The following is a 12,693-nucleotide window of genomic DNA, read 5'->3' as shown; positions in this document are numbered from 1 at the left end:
TTTTTCTTTATTGAAATGTTTTTCAAAAGCTGTTATCCTGCTACAAAACAAGTCTGACTGGGCTTTTTCTAACCCACTCCACCAACCCTGTACAGATATGTAATATATAAATAAATGTATGAATAGCCGCAATATATATACTGTAATTGGAAGCATAACCTGCGGGTGTCTGTATGAGAGAGCACAGGCCAGTCTCTGAACACTGCCATGGTGCATGGTGTCGAGTTGTAAGTTTGTTATAAGACCCTTCAGGATAAACCTCCTTCCACCTCCACATGCACACACAAATAAACACAGACACAGAAATACAAACACACACACACACACACACACTACTACCGCATCTCTTCAGCACACTGGGCTGGGGTGTGTGTTGGAATGTTTCTGAGGACGAGCCTCTATTATCCCTGCTTCCCAGTTCCCCATGACTGATAAACGAGGGATTCACTGATTCAGATATCAGACAGACAGCTCGCCCTCGCTGCTCTCTCCTCCGGCTCCGTTTCAGTGCTGTGTCCGAGAGCCTGCACACTGAGATGGCCCAGACTGGCTCCATCCCCGGTAATCACTGCACCTGTTCTCCCAGCAGGGGGCGCCAATGAGAAGAAGGGAAATGGGACAGACGGCCAGGGCAGGCTCTGACTGGCTCGTTAGGAAGCGATTAACAGACTCGTTGGGAGGCGTGCGGCAGTGCCAAGGCCCGGCTTTGATCTGCTGCTGTAAGGAGCAAAGGAGGGAAGGAGGAATCTGTGGGCAGGCACATTCTCTTCACAGCCCCACTGCTCTCTGCTCTGCCGGCCAGCCACCCCAGCTCGCCTGGCTGTCTCACTCAGCAGCCATTGAGACAATCGGAAAGGGAGGCGCAGCTGCATGAAGGCCATCCTGGAGCGCACAGCTCTGACCCAATCCCAGCCGAGAGTCCAGTGACAGAACACTAGCCCACAGAGCAAGCTGGAGTCCGGCAGTGTAAAAGGTCGTAATACTACTACTATCAATAATAATAAATAAATAAATAAATAAATAAATAAATAAATGTAAAGCATCATGGATAAAAAAGAAAACCTCTTTAACCTGAAAGCATTGAGGGAGTGGGGGAGCTCACTGGAGGGTTTTCACAGGGGAAGGGAGGAGTGACTGGATTATTTCAATCACCAAAAAATTTGGGAACTAAATTTATAAATTTACAAACACATAAATAAATCAATTGCAATGTGTTTGTATGTGTGTTAATGTGTGTGTGGTTCTATGCATGTGCGTATGCGTGCATTTTCCTGCCAAGTGTCTGCACACTCATCCCTGGCCCTCGGGCTGTGTGCAGCCTGTATTGTCTCTGTTCTACATCACTCTCACCAGCGACTCCCACTGACACCGGCTTCTCCTTGGAAACCAGCGCGAGTTCCCTCTCCTCAATACGAGCGTGAGTCACCCCGGGCTGCGGAGTTAACCCCTGGCATGCCAGTGGGGTGGGGGTCAGCCGGAGACAAAGGAAGGGGAAGAGACCCCCATTCTTCTCTTCCTCTATCTCATTCTCCTTCCTTTTCTCCCTTACCCTCCCCCAAAGCCTGGGGGAGGTAGAATTATCAAAACTCCATATGTTCTGTCACATGGCTAATTCACTTATTAATGCAACAGAGTCACAGTCAGGGAGCATGCTGCTCTGTGCTCTGTGCTCTGTGCTCTGTGCAGCTGGTAGAGACCACCTGACAGGACACACATGAGAGATAGGAACTGATGGCACCTTTGTTGACTTACTCATCTTGATAGACACACACACACAGAGACTGATACAGTACTATGTTATAGGTATAGATCTGGCTAGGTTTTTAACATTGTGAATCTCTTCAAATCAAACACCACTTTTCCACTTCATGCAGGACTGTGCCCACAGGAACAGCACAGGCACTACAACAACAAAAATGGATCCTCTCAGGAAAATATGTTTTAAGTACATACCTTTAGGTACCAAAATCGCAGCCTACACATATTTCTGAAAGACATTAGGTGAGAGGTTGAAAGTGTTCTAGTTTTATTTTTTAGGTGTTTTGGTTTAGAATTCAGTATGGAAATTAATCCCTAGACCAGATTGCAGGAATTAAAAAAGCTAATTCGTTGCACCTCACAAAATAAAACGCACTGATTTAATATAGGATATTTGCACACTGATTCAGGAAAGTTTTGTGTGTTTGCAGGGTGCTACAGTTGGCAGCACTCATACATGTACATGCAGTACTGTGCATGTGTGCATGTACTTAGGGGGCTGCATGCATGTATGTGTGTGCGCATGCGGGACTGCGTGTGTGTGCTTGTGCATGTGGGACTGCAGGTTCATGTGTTGGCTCTTGCGCTGTCCTCTGAGAGAGAGACAGGCAGCGTCCTTGGCAAGGGCATGTCATACTGACACTGTTGGCCTCCTCACCGGGCCCTTCACACCTCTCCTCTGAGAGGGAGAGGGAGGAGGAGGTATAGAAGGGGAAGGGAAAGAAAATGACAGGGAGAAGGGTGGAGGAAAGGGGGAAAGCAGGAATGGTGAGGGGAAGAGGGGGTGAGGGAGGGAAAATGATGAAAGGAGGAAGTGCAGGAGGACAACAGACTGGAGAGAGAGAGAGAGAGAGAAACAGACAGAAAGGGAAAGTGCAAAAACAAAATGGGGGGACTGGGAAAGAAAGAATGTGCCCTTTAGGATGAGCACAGCTGCCCCCCACCCCTCCACACCCCCTTCCTCAAACATCTGCTGTGTTAGAGGATGAGCTTCACTGAGCGAATGTCAGCGCCACACACACACAAAGAGACACACACACACACTTGCATTAAAGACACAAACACATACAGACACGCACATGCATGTTAACACTTACAGACTAAGAGATGTGTTGCTTTGCTAATCACTGCAGAGCTACCACAACTATTACAAACATTAGTACTGCTTTTAGTCTACTGGTTTCATTGCTACACACACTCTACACACTATTACTGCTACGGAGAATAATAACAATTATGATTATTATGAATATGAATGCGTTACTGTTTAAAAATAGAGTGCAGAGTGCAGTGTGAGGGGGTGCTGTGCTGTGTCCTGGCCTGTCTAATGGATGGGTGTCATCAGTGAGTGCTGCCCAGTGTGGAGCCGGGGGACCGGGGAGCTGCAGGCCTGCGGCGGCTCATGGCAGAGCGGGAGGCTCTTCAGCACCACGGACAGAGACACTGTTAGTCCAGCCCAGGCAGGGATGAAGGGGTTTGAAGAGCCGCAGCCACAAAAGGCCAGCCCACTGTCCCGGAGCCCTCTGCTCTGGCAGCCAGGGGGCAAGAGGGGCTGCCGTGACAGGGACCGACCGCCTGTGGGGGCAGCTCCGGCTCCAGGCCTCTCCCCAGCTCGCTCATTTGTCCCTTGTTTTTAACTGGAATCAATTGAAGGAAGCAAATAGCGGCTCTCTGCATCACCTAGACAACAGTATTACCACTTGTGTTAATCCTACCACTATTATTACTAATTCTACTGCTGCTGCTATGTCTACTGATAATAATATTAATAATAATGGCAGAAGTAGGATTGTAGACTAGTTCAGTAGCACAGTGATCAGCTCGCTGGAGATGAGCCGTTGGAGGGGCTGTGATTATTTTTAGGAGCACCTGGGGGAGCCGTGGCAGCCGTGCTCGTATGCGAGGCGAGGTGAGGTGAGGTGAGGCGAGGCGAGGCGAGGCAGTGCAGCACATGGGGAGTATGTAACCTGAATTCTGGATTCACAGTCTGTCAACTCGGTGTTCATTGGGGAACAGAAAGTCCCCGACCACTTGCAGGGAAGAACTGAGCCTCTGACACACACACACACTCACTCACTCGCACACAATCTCCCAGGACACATGACGCCCTCCCCACTCTTCGCCTGTAACAGCCCTGCTCTTCTGCACTACTGCTTCTATCTATAGCGGTGTGCATCTCTCTATATCTGCAGCGTACAGGTAAGTAGGGAGGCTGGCAGGAAGGTGGGGTGATATAGAGGTGGAACATATCAAATGTTAATCAGTGAATGAGAGAGAAAACAAAAGAGATATTTTAAGCACAGCCTGGGTGACCTGCGGCGCTCCCCCCACAGCGCTCTCTGTGCTCAGAGTGAGCTCGCCCTCTTCGGGGGCCACTTCTGTGAATTTGTCATCAGAGAGAAAAAAGGAAAGCAAAGCAGTGGAGTCAGAACAGCCATCAAGACATGAAAACTCCCACCGCCGCAGCACAAAAGCTCTGCACCAGCGGCAGTACTGTGCACCACAAGCTGCTGAAAGATCCCTTTGTTGGCGAGTGAGAGAAATGGATCTGACCTTTTAAAAAATAAATGGGGGGAGGGGGGAAATAAATGTATTGAATAAGGAAAAGAAAATGTTAGTCCTGGTGTATTTTCACCGTAGGATAACTTAGTCACATGTTTAAAAAATAAAAAAGACTCTCTTCATTAGAAGTGGGTTTTGCATTTCTCAGAGCAATACAGCACCGCCCCTCTCCACATATTCCCCTTCCAGCTCCCCTCTTAGCCAACTCATGAATATTCAAGTCAGCAAAATTAGTGTTCGTTTGCCGTGCACACTCGTGCCGAGCCCTGTCCTGGAGAGTCCTCAAAGCCCTCGCTCACAGCGCTGTGAAGAGGCTTGCCTGACAAGTGCACTCTATCCAGCTACAATTTCAGGGGAGAAAATAGAAGAAAGAGAAAATAAAATGAGTTCATCAGCTGCAGGGACACGTTTTACCTCCTCAAAAAGAGAGCAGTGGCGTGGGAGCAGCCTATGCACTCTGGACAAATGTTGGCCTTTCCCTTGTAGACAGGCTGCCCCTAAGGGCCATGGCAGGGGGCGAAGGGGAGCAGCTTTGTCTTGTACATCAAGCCACTAAGATACTTCTCTCTCACTCTCAGGGAAAGGATGGAACATGTAAGTGTGTCCAATTCCAATCTGCAGGAGTACAGGAGCTCAGTTCACTGTGGAGATGAAGGCTGGATCAGTGACCCTAGGGAACACACTGCACCTTCCCAAACTGCCTGCGAGGGTGGCTGAGTGAGTGAGTGAGTGAGTTAGCACATGTATGGTTTATGTCAAACAGCACAATGGCTAGATCAGTGATGAGAGAGAGAAAGAGAGAGCTGACGCTCATCTTCCCACCAGCAGAACCTGAGCTGCCCCCCGGGATGTGTTGAGAGCTGCCAGTCAGAGCAGCAGTGTCCCGTGTAAATCTTCCAAACCAGCCTCTTAACAAGAAACACGTGGAAATGTTTTGCAACTGCGCTCTCCCCTCTCTCCCCTGTACAGCGTAGCTCCTCAGAAACGCTGCACTCTCTTTCATTATTCACAATAATTGTTTTGTTCGTGCAGTCAGCCAAAAAGCAGAGCTGTAGCCATCCTGGATAATCTAACTACAACACCATGGAAACTTTCCACTAGGTGAGCGTCTGCTTCTCCAGTCTAAACAGGGCCCCCCTTTGTAAACACAGCACCGCTCCCAAATGGCGAGGACACACATCAAAATCAAACATGAATTTTTCGCTCTGTTGCCTTTGCAAGCAAATATCTGCAACTCTTTTTAAACACGTTCTCGAGGAGCTGACTGTATTGCACTCATTTCCCTTTAGCCAAGCAAGGTTTTTCCTCGGTGAGCCTGCAGGGGCCCAGCATGAGCCGGCCCCGAAACCAAGTCAACATTTCCCAAACACCGGACTGCAAAGGAAGTGGGGGCTGGTCTCAGCATTTCCACATGCCAATCATACATTAGTAAGGATGTTGGAATGAGGTGGCAGCACAGAATAATTGCATTCGAGGCCCAGTGTACATCTGCATATTTTGTAGATCAACACCTATCTCAATTTTTGTGTGTATGAGTGCGGGTGCATGCGTGTGTATGTCTGTGTGCTGTGACTCTCCAGGGAGAAGCAGTCACTCCAGCACCTGGGAGAAGGAGCTCTAGCTATGGAATTTGTTAGCTAATTAACAGAAATGGAGAGTATGCCCACCACCAGTGATCTCCAATCTCACCAACTTGGTACGCACCCCTGGGGAATGACGCAGACGCAGGCACAGATGCAGACACAGATGCAGACCAGCTGGAAGATCTGCACAGGCCTTGTTAATGTTTACAGTTGTGATCCCCAGCACGGCACTCTGTGCTCTCGCCATGCACACCCTGCACCACAGCAGGACTGTCTCCTTACTGGTTACCATGGGTACGATAGACTGTGACCATATTGCCAGTTACCACGATGGAAGTGTGCAGGGGTTTGTGCAGATACCTTTCTACCCTTGTGTTGCCTTACCAACAGCCCGTCACAGCATGATCGCCCCCACCAGGGCAGTGAAGCTGAGGTAGAACAGAGTGGCACAAGAAAGCCAGCGTCAGTGATCGCACTTTACAGAGTCTGACACAGAAATTGCTTGGCTGCTTTTCAGGGTATTCACACCAAGCTGAAGGCGGGACCTCCAAAAGCACAGAACCCTGCAGCACTGATGTCGGATGCAAGGGGGTGGGGGGGGAGTGTGCACTACACAATACAGCCAGAGCCCCTCCACTGTCCTCTCCACACCAACCCTAGCCCACACCCACCCCTGACAAACACAGGTGCAGAGAACTGAGAGGTTTGGTCACCAGATATTTTTAAAACACTTCCAAAAGAAAAAAAGAAAAAAACATTTACTGAGTGCCTGTCATAATTTTAAAAATATATATTTAAAATTACCATAATGCATCAGCCATTTCCTGGAGTGCCAGAAAGAAAAAATAAGGCATTTAAAATGTGCTAAACAGCAGGAGAGGAGCAGTGCAGCACAAGGGCTGGCTGTGCAATGCATACTCCCACTGCACCGCAGACCCCGGCCTCAGTCCCACAGTGCCAAGGATTCTCCTTCCAGCCAAGCTCCTTATTGCTTAATTGAGCCCTTGATTGGAGTGCTAATTGGCTCAATGTGAGCTGCTCTAACTTTTCAGAGGTACCAAAGTAACATATTAAAGTAAAACATTTAAAAAAATGAGTGATGTGAAAACTGTTCAACAAAGAGAAGTCAGAGTCAAAAAATGATCTACTAAGGGGTCAAATTAGGTCATTGAAATACCATGAGCGGAGCATGGTGGGGAGCGCAGAAACAAGAGACAAGTATGGTTCTTTCACAGTGCCAAGTTTTGGTCCAGTAGGATTCTCAATGAGATGCCTGTGCTGGATTTTATACCCAGCTCTGCTAGGTTATGCTATGCTGTGCTGTGCTGTGCTGTGTTGTGTGTGGCTCTGTTGTATGTGAGCATTAGGAAAAACACCTTTACTTTACACACCCAGCTGACCGAGCAGCCACACAAAACCCAGCAGCATCGTGCGATAGGTGTGCAAATTAGCACGACAAGGGATAAGACGAAATTAGCTAATTTCCCTACATTTCAACCTGTACATTACACTACTGCACACCACAGCACAGTGCAGTAAACTACAGCACACTGCACAACAGCAGAGCACAGTACAGGAACTTGCTGGGGGTAATAAACTAGGAGGCACACGGCACACCCAGAAACCTCCTGGCAATAAACTCTACCACTACCTGATAACTATCAATCAATCAACCAATCAAAATTACACCCACAGCCTTACCTAGCAGTAATGCTTTTAACAACATTACAGCACAGCCAGCAAATCACTGCAGCAGAGACACATACACATGCCAGGCTGTGCCCGACTTCTAGGTTGAGCCCCAGGTGCTGGACTGGAAGCTTTTTGGGCTGCTATTCCCTTGTTAATGGACCGTGATGACGTGTTTAACCGATCGATGGACAGTGAATTAATATCGAGGTCGTCGGTGGGGTTGTATGGAGCTAGAGAGAGAGAGAGAGAGAGAGAGAGAGAGAGAGAGAGAGAGAGAGAGAGAGAGAGAGAGAGAGAGAGAGAGAGAGAGATCCACAGTATCTACCACGATGTTTCGAAACAGTTTTGGTCATAACGTGGGTTGGTCTTCTTCTCTTTATCCCCAGCATCATGAATGGAAAGCTGTGACGAGGACGGGCAGCGGGGCCGTAGCCCGGTGATGCGCACCTCAGGCCGTGTCCGCCTGTTAACTCAGATAATGGTGGTCGAGCCTCTGTGTGGGGAGCTGCTGCTACTTCCGTATAGACAGATGTATATAAACGTATAGAAATGAAAAGCAGCCATAAACTCGATTCTAGTTCACTGAGCGAGCGGAGGAAACACAGCAAGGGATTGAGATATGAAAACTGCAATAAAAAACACTAGAAAGCAAATGTATGTGTGTTATATAAATAAGGACAATTGCATGTGCATAGTATATTTAAAGGGGAACTATGCATTTAGAAAGCAAAGCATCCAGGTAGCCTAGTCTCTGGTTTGGCGACTAGATGAAGTTTCTCTATCAATTTCTGTCGGCAGGCACACAAAACTCCAGCACCGTGCCCGATGCTGGCAAAACGCCGGCGTCCCCTTTAATCCGATACCTTAGCTTCGAAGTGTAGCCAGTGCACGGGTGATTAGATGTGACAAAGAACAATTATTGCTGTGTGTACATTGTATCCTATCGGGGCTTTGAGAGCAGCACCCAGGACGACTTGACACATTCTGTGTGTTAATTACACCCTCGCAGAGCTGTTCATAACACGCCGTTATCCTTTGTCTATAGGTGTAATTCCCGTGGTTATGTACTTGTAAAGCGCTGAGTAAAACATGGCTGTGGACGCGGACAACATGCCTTTCCATCTTTCCCATACAAGGACTATTATTATTATTTATTCATTCGCAGGCGGGTTGCTATCCATTTTCCATTCATTCATTCCTACGTTTGTTTTTTTAGTGTGTGTAACATTAGTATTTATATTCAATAATACACATCACCACAATAATAATAATAATAATAATAATAATAATAATAATAATAGCACACTCACAGTCAATCGTGCATCCACTAGCACCGCACCACTTTTGCTGTGGCAGACAAAAACCGAAGGGTACTCACCAGTTTCCATTGAACCGTCCTTAAATTCCATGTTTACGGAAAAAGACAGATTAGTCCCCGACTCTGCTCATGCGACAGCCAGTGATGATCCCTGGCTATAGGCTAGTGTGTGAGAGTCCCTCTCTCCCTCTCTCCCTCTCTCTCTCTCTCTCTCGCTGTTTGCCTGCTCCCAGGTCCAGCGGAGCGGCTCTCCAACGCTGCTGTGAGGAGACCAGAGGCTGCCGCGTACAGCTGGGCGTGGATTCGACAAGAACTGAACCGAGGGAGGGGTCAGCACCAACCTCTGTGAACGGCAGAGGGACGCACAATCATGTCAGTCTTGTACGGCAGCCCACCCCGACACGCCACGCCGGGTACAGACATTTAATGTACTAATAACAGAGGCACACAGTCGCTTCGTACAGCATTACATAACTTCTGAGCAGCGGTACAGCTGGGAGAGCGGTGGGGGCGACAACAGTCAGACTATAATTGCATTATATACTTGGATTGAATTATGTAAATAAATAAATAGGCATACATACACAATGTTGTCTTGACAACATTGGCCTTCATCAAGAGCCACAGTATTTCATTTGATGAAAGGACAACTAAATGAAGTCATGACCCCCCGCATTCAGCCCGAGTGGAGCCGATCGTAGCTGCGCTTTACCTGCGGAGCGGTGCGCCCATCAGAGGGGGCTCCTGCTCGGACCGGTGAGTTTCACGGCCTGCTTTGGGACAAACGAAAGTGAAAGACCGCGAGTGGACAGCTTAACCTGGAGACACTGCAGAAGGCACTGCGCGACCAGGACAGGAACAGCCGTCAGAGTTTACTTGTTGTTGTTAATATACTGACAGCACAGACGTTTTACCGCATCTTCCATTGAAACAGTTACTATGAATATATTGTGAGTGTGAGTGTCATTCCTGCACAATAGCCGTGTGAATGTAAATTATGTCCAGACCATTGACGTTTCCACAACATTTTCAATGGGGTGGCCAAGTGGGGGCCATCCGTATTTAATCCATGCCACAGGGCAGGGGTGGGGGGGGGTTGCGGACGGGTGCCCGCTGCGCCCCTGTTCTTCGGTCGTAATTTGTAGGGGGGGCCACTGGGGGGGCAGCCTCATTTCAGGGGGCGCGGCCACTCGGACGACCCCCCCCCCCAGACACGCCCCTGTTCCAGACTAAAGCCCCATTCACACGTTTGCCTTATTTTTTCCTGTTGCCCCCCAATTCACACTGGGTTTGAATGCCGGAAAATTGCCGGCGAGGACCCATTCACACAGAAACCAGAGATTGCCGGCAAACGCCTGTGGCCCTGGGACTGAGACGCTACAGAAGCCCGTGGATCCGGAGAGCAGTACAAGTGCGATCATTTCCCCGTTTAAAGATATGGCAGAAGCAGTAAAATACTCCGAGATGGATATTCAGGAGACGTCGCACTACTGTGTTATTGTATATTTTTATATAGGCAAGACAATCACCATTCGGCAGTGCAACACTGATTATAATATTCAAAAATATATTGCAGCCTATTGTTGTATCCTGTGTAACTGCATACAGTGTTTAAATAGACAGCTGGATGCGTCACTATTCAGACTGTTGTCATACGATTATGAAAATGAATCGCTTTGCTGGTCAGAACTGCGCACATTCTGCACAACGTGAACGCACACTGTATTATTTGGATGTATCAGAAGTAGTCAAATACACTCACCTAAAGGATTATTAGGAACACCATACTAATACTGTGTTTGACCCCCTTTCGCCTTCAGAACTGCCTTAATTCTACGTGGCATTGATTCAACAAGGTGCTGAAAGCATTCTTTAGAAATGTTGGCCCATATTGATAGGATAGCATCTTGCAGTTGATGGAGATTTGTGGGATGCACATCCAGGGCACGAAGCTCCCGTTCCACCACATCCCAAAGATGCTCTATTGGGTTGAGATCTGGTGACTGTGGGGGCCAGTTTAGTACAGTGAACTCATTGTCATGTTCAAGAAACCAATTTGAAATGATTCATTATCCTGCTGGAAGTAGCCATCAGAGGATGGGTACATGGTGGTCATAAAGGGATGGACATGGTCAGAAACAATGCTCAGGTAGGCCGTGGCATTTAAACGATGCCCAATTGGCACTAAGGGGCCTAAAGTGTGCCAAGAAAACATCCCCCACACCATTACACCACCACCACCAGCCTGCACAGTGGTAACAAGGCATGATGGATCCATGTTCTCATTCTGTTTACGCCAAATTCTGACTCTACCATCTGAATGTCTCAACAGAAATCGAGACTCATCAGACCAGGCAACATTTTTCCAGTCTTCAACTGTCCAATTTTGGTGAGCTTGTGCAAATTGTAGCCTCTTTTTCCTATTTGTAGTGGAGATGAGTGGTACGCGGTGGGGTCTTCTGCTGTTGTAGCCCATCCGCCTCAAGGTTGTACGTGTTGTGGCTTCACAAATGCTTTGCTGCATACCTCGGTTGTAACGAGTGGTTATTTCAGTCAAAGTTGCTCTTCTATCAGCTTGAATCAGTCGGCCCATTCTCCTCTGACCTCTAGCATCAACAAGGCATTTTCGCCCACAGGACTGCCGCATACTGGATGTTTTTCCCTTTTCACACCATTCTTTGTAAACCCTAGAAATGGTTGTGCGTGAAAATCCCAGTAACTGAGCAGATTGTGAAATACTCAGACCGGCCCGTCTGGCACCAACAACCATGCCACGCTCAAAATTGCTTAAATCACCTTTCTTTCCCATTCAGACATTCAGTTTGGAGTTCAGGAGATTGTCTTGACCAGGACCACACCCCTAAATGCATTGAAGCAACTGCCATGTGATTGGTTGGTTAGATAATTGGATTAATGAGAAATTGAACAGGTGTTCCTAATAATCCTTTAGGTGAGTGTATGTTTGACTACTGAATCAGGAAAACAAACTGAGCGCGTTTGTACACAAAACAAGTGTGAATGGCGAGCACACTGATACAATGTTTCAGAGCAAACGAATCCAGTGTGAGGGGGTAACACGTTTGCCTGTATATAGATAATATATTTTGTATGACTTATTGGTATGTAATGTGTGACAATAGTTAGCATTACATATGCCAACCTGTTGGTTCATCAATAACACTCAGAATTGCTGCGACTATATTATTATCAACCTCCGCCATTTCTAATGACACGGTCCGTTTCTCGTTAAGGTCACAAGTTCTTGTTCAAAGGTGGCTTAACCTTGTCGGGTTGAGGTCGCAAAAATGTGCCCCTATTCTGATTGGTTGCGGCAGCTGACGCACTGCGTGGACACGCAAGGACTTGACCCTGAATTTTCCTGCAATCATGTTCCTGCTCCATTCACAGACACGTACGTCGCCGGTAAATTGCCGGCAATTATAGGTCCTTTGCCATAAAATTGCCGGCAAAGATTTGCGGCAATAACCCATTCAAACAGACATCGACAGCAACAGAATGCCGGCAATTGTTTCAAGTGTGAATGGGGTTTAATTTGTGTGTCACAGTAATCCATTCAAAGTATTTTACTGTTAATAGTTTGTATTTGTTTAATGTAGAATATATATAAAGTATTTAGTTTGAAATATGATTATCGTATCCTTTACTGTGTTTTGTCTTAAATTCAATTCATTTCTCACTTTCTATATGTAGCCTTTACAAAAATAAATAAGGAAACAAAAATATGGGATTAAAAGTATTTACAGCTGACCTTTCAAATGC

General features: G+C 47.3%; 1 protein-coding gene across 5 annotated transcripts in view; it reads right to left on the bottom strand.

Annotated features, from left to right (window-relative positions):
* tbkbp1 (TBK1 binding protein 1) overlaps positions 1–12,693 on the bottom strand; it is a 45,348-nt gene that overhangs the window by 26,448 nt on the left and 6,207 nt on the right. The window contains exon 1 of one of the 5 annotated variants that reach the window (XM_066698846.1): positions 8,974–9,281. The exons of the other annotated variants lie outside the window; for them this stretch is intronic. The gene's annotated coding sequence lies outside the window, so the exon portion shown is untranslated. Of the gene's footprint in view, positions 1–8,973; positions 9,282–12,693 lie in introns of those variants that run through there. 5 annotated transcript variants of the gene reach the window in all.

The sequence above is a fragment of the Amia ocellicauda genome, chromosome 3 (assembly GCF_036373705.1).
Source record: "Amia ocellicauda isolate fAmiCal2 chromosome 3, fAmiCal2.hap1, whole genome shotgun sequence".
Classification (NCBI taxonomy): domain Eukaryota; kingdom Metazoa; phylum Chordata; class Actinopteri; order Amiiformes; family Amiidae; genus Amia; species Amia ocellicauda.
The sequence above is the reverse complement of the archived record's forward strand: the minus strand, read 5'-3'. Positions and strand labels throughout refer to the sequence as shown.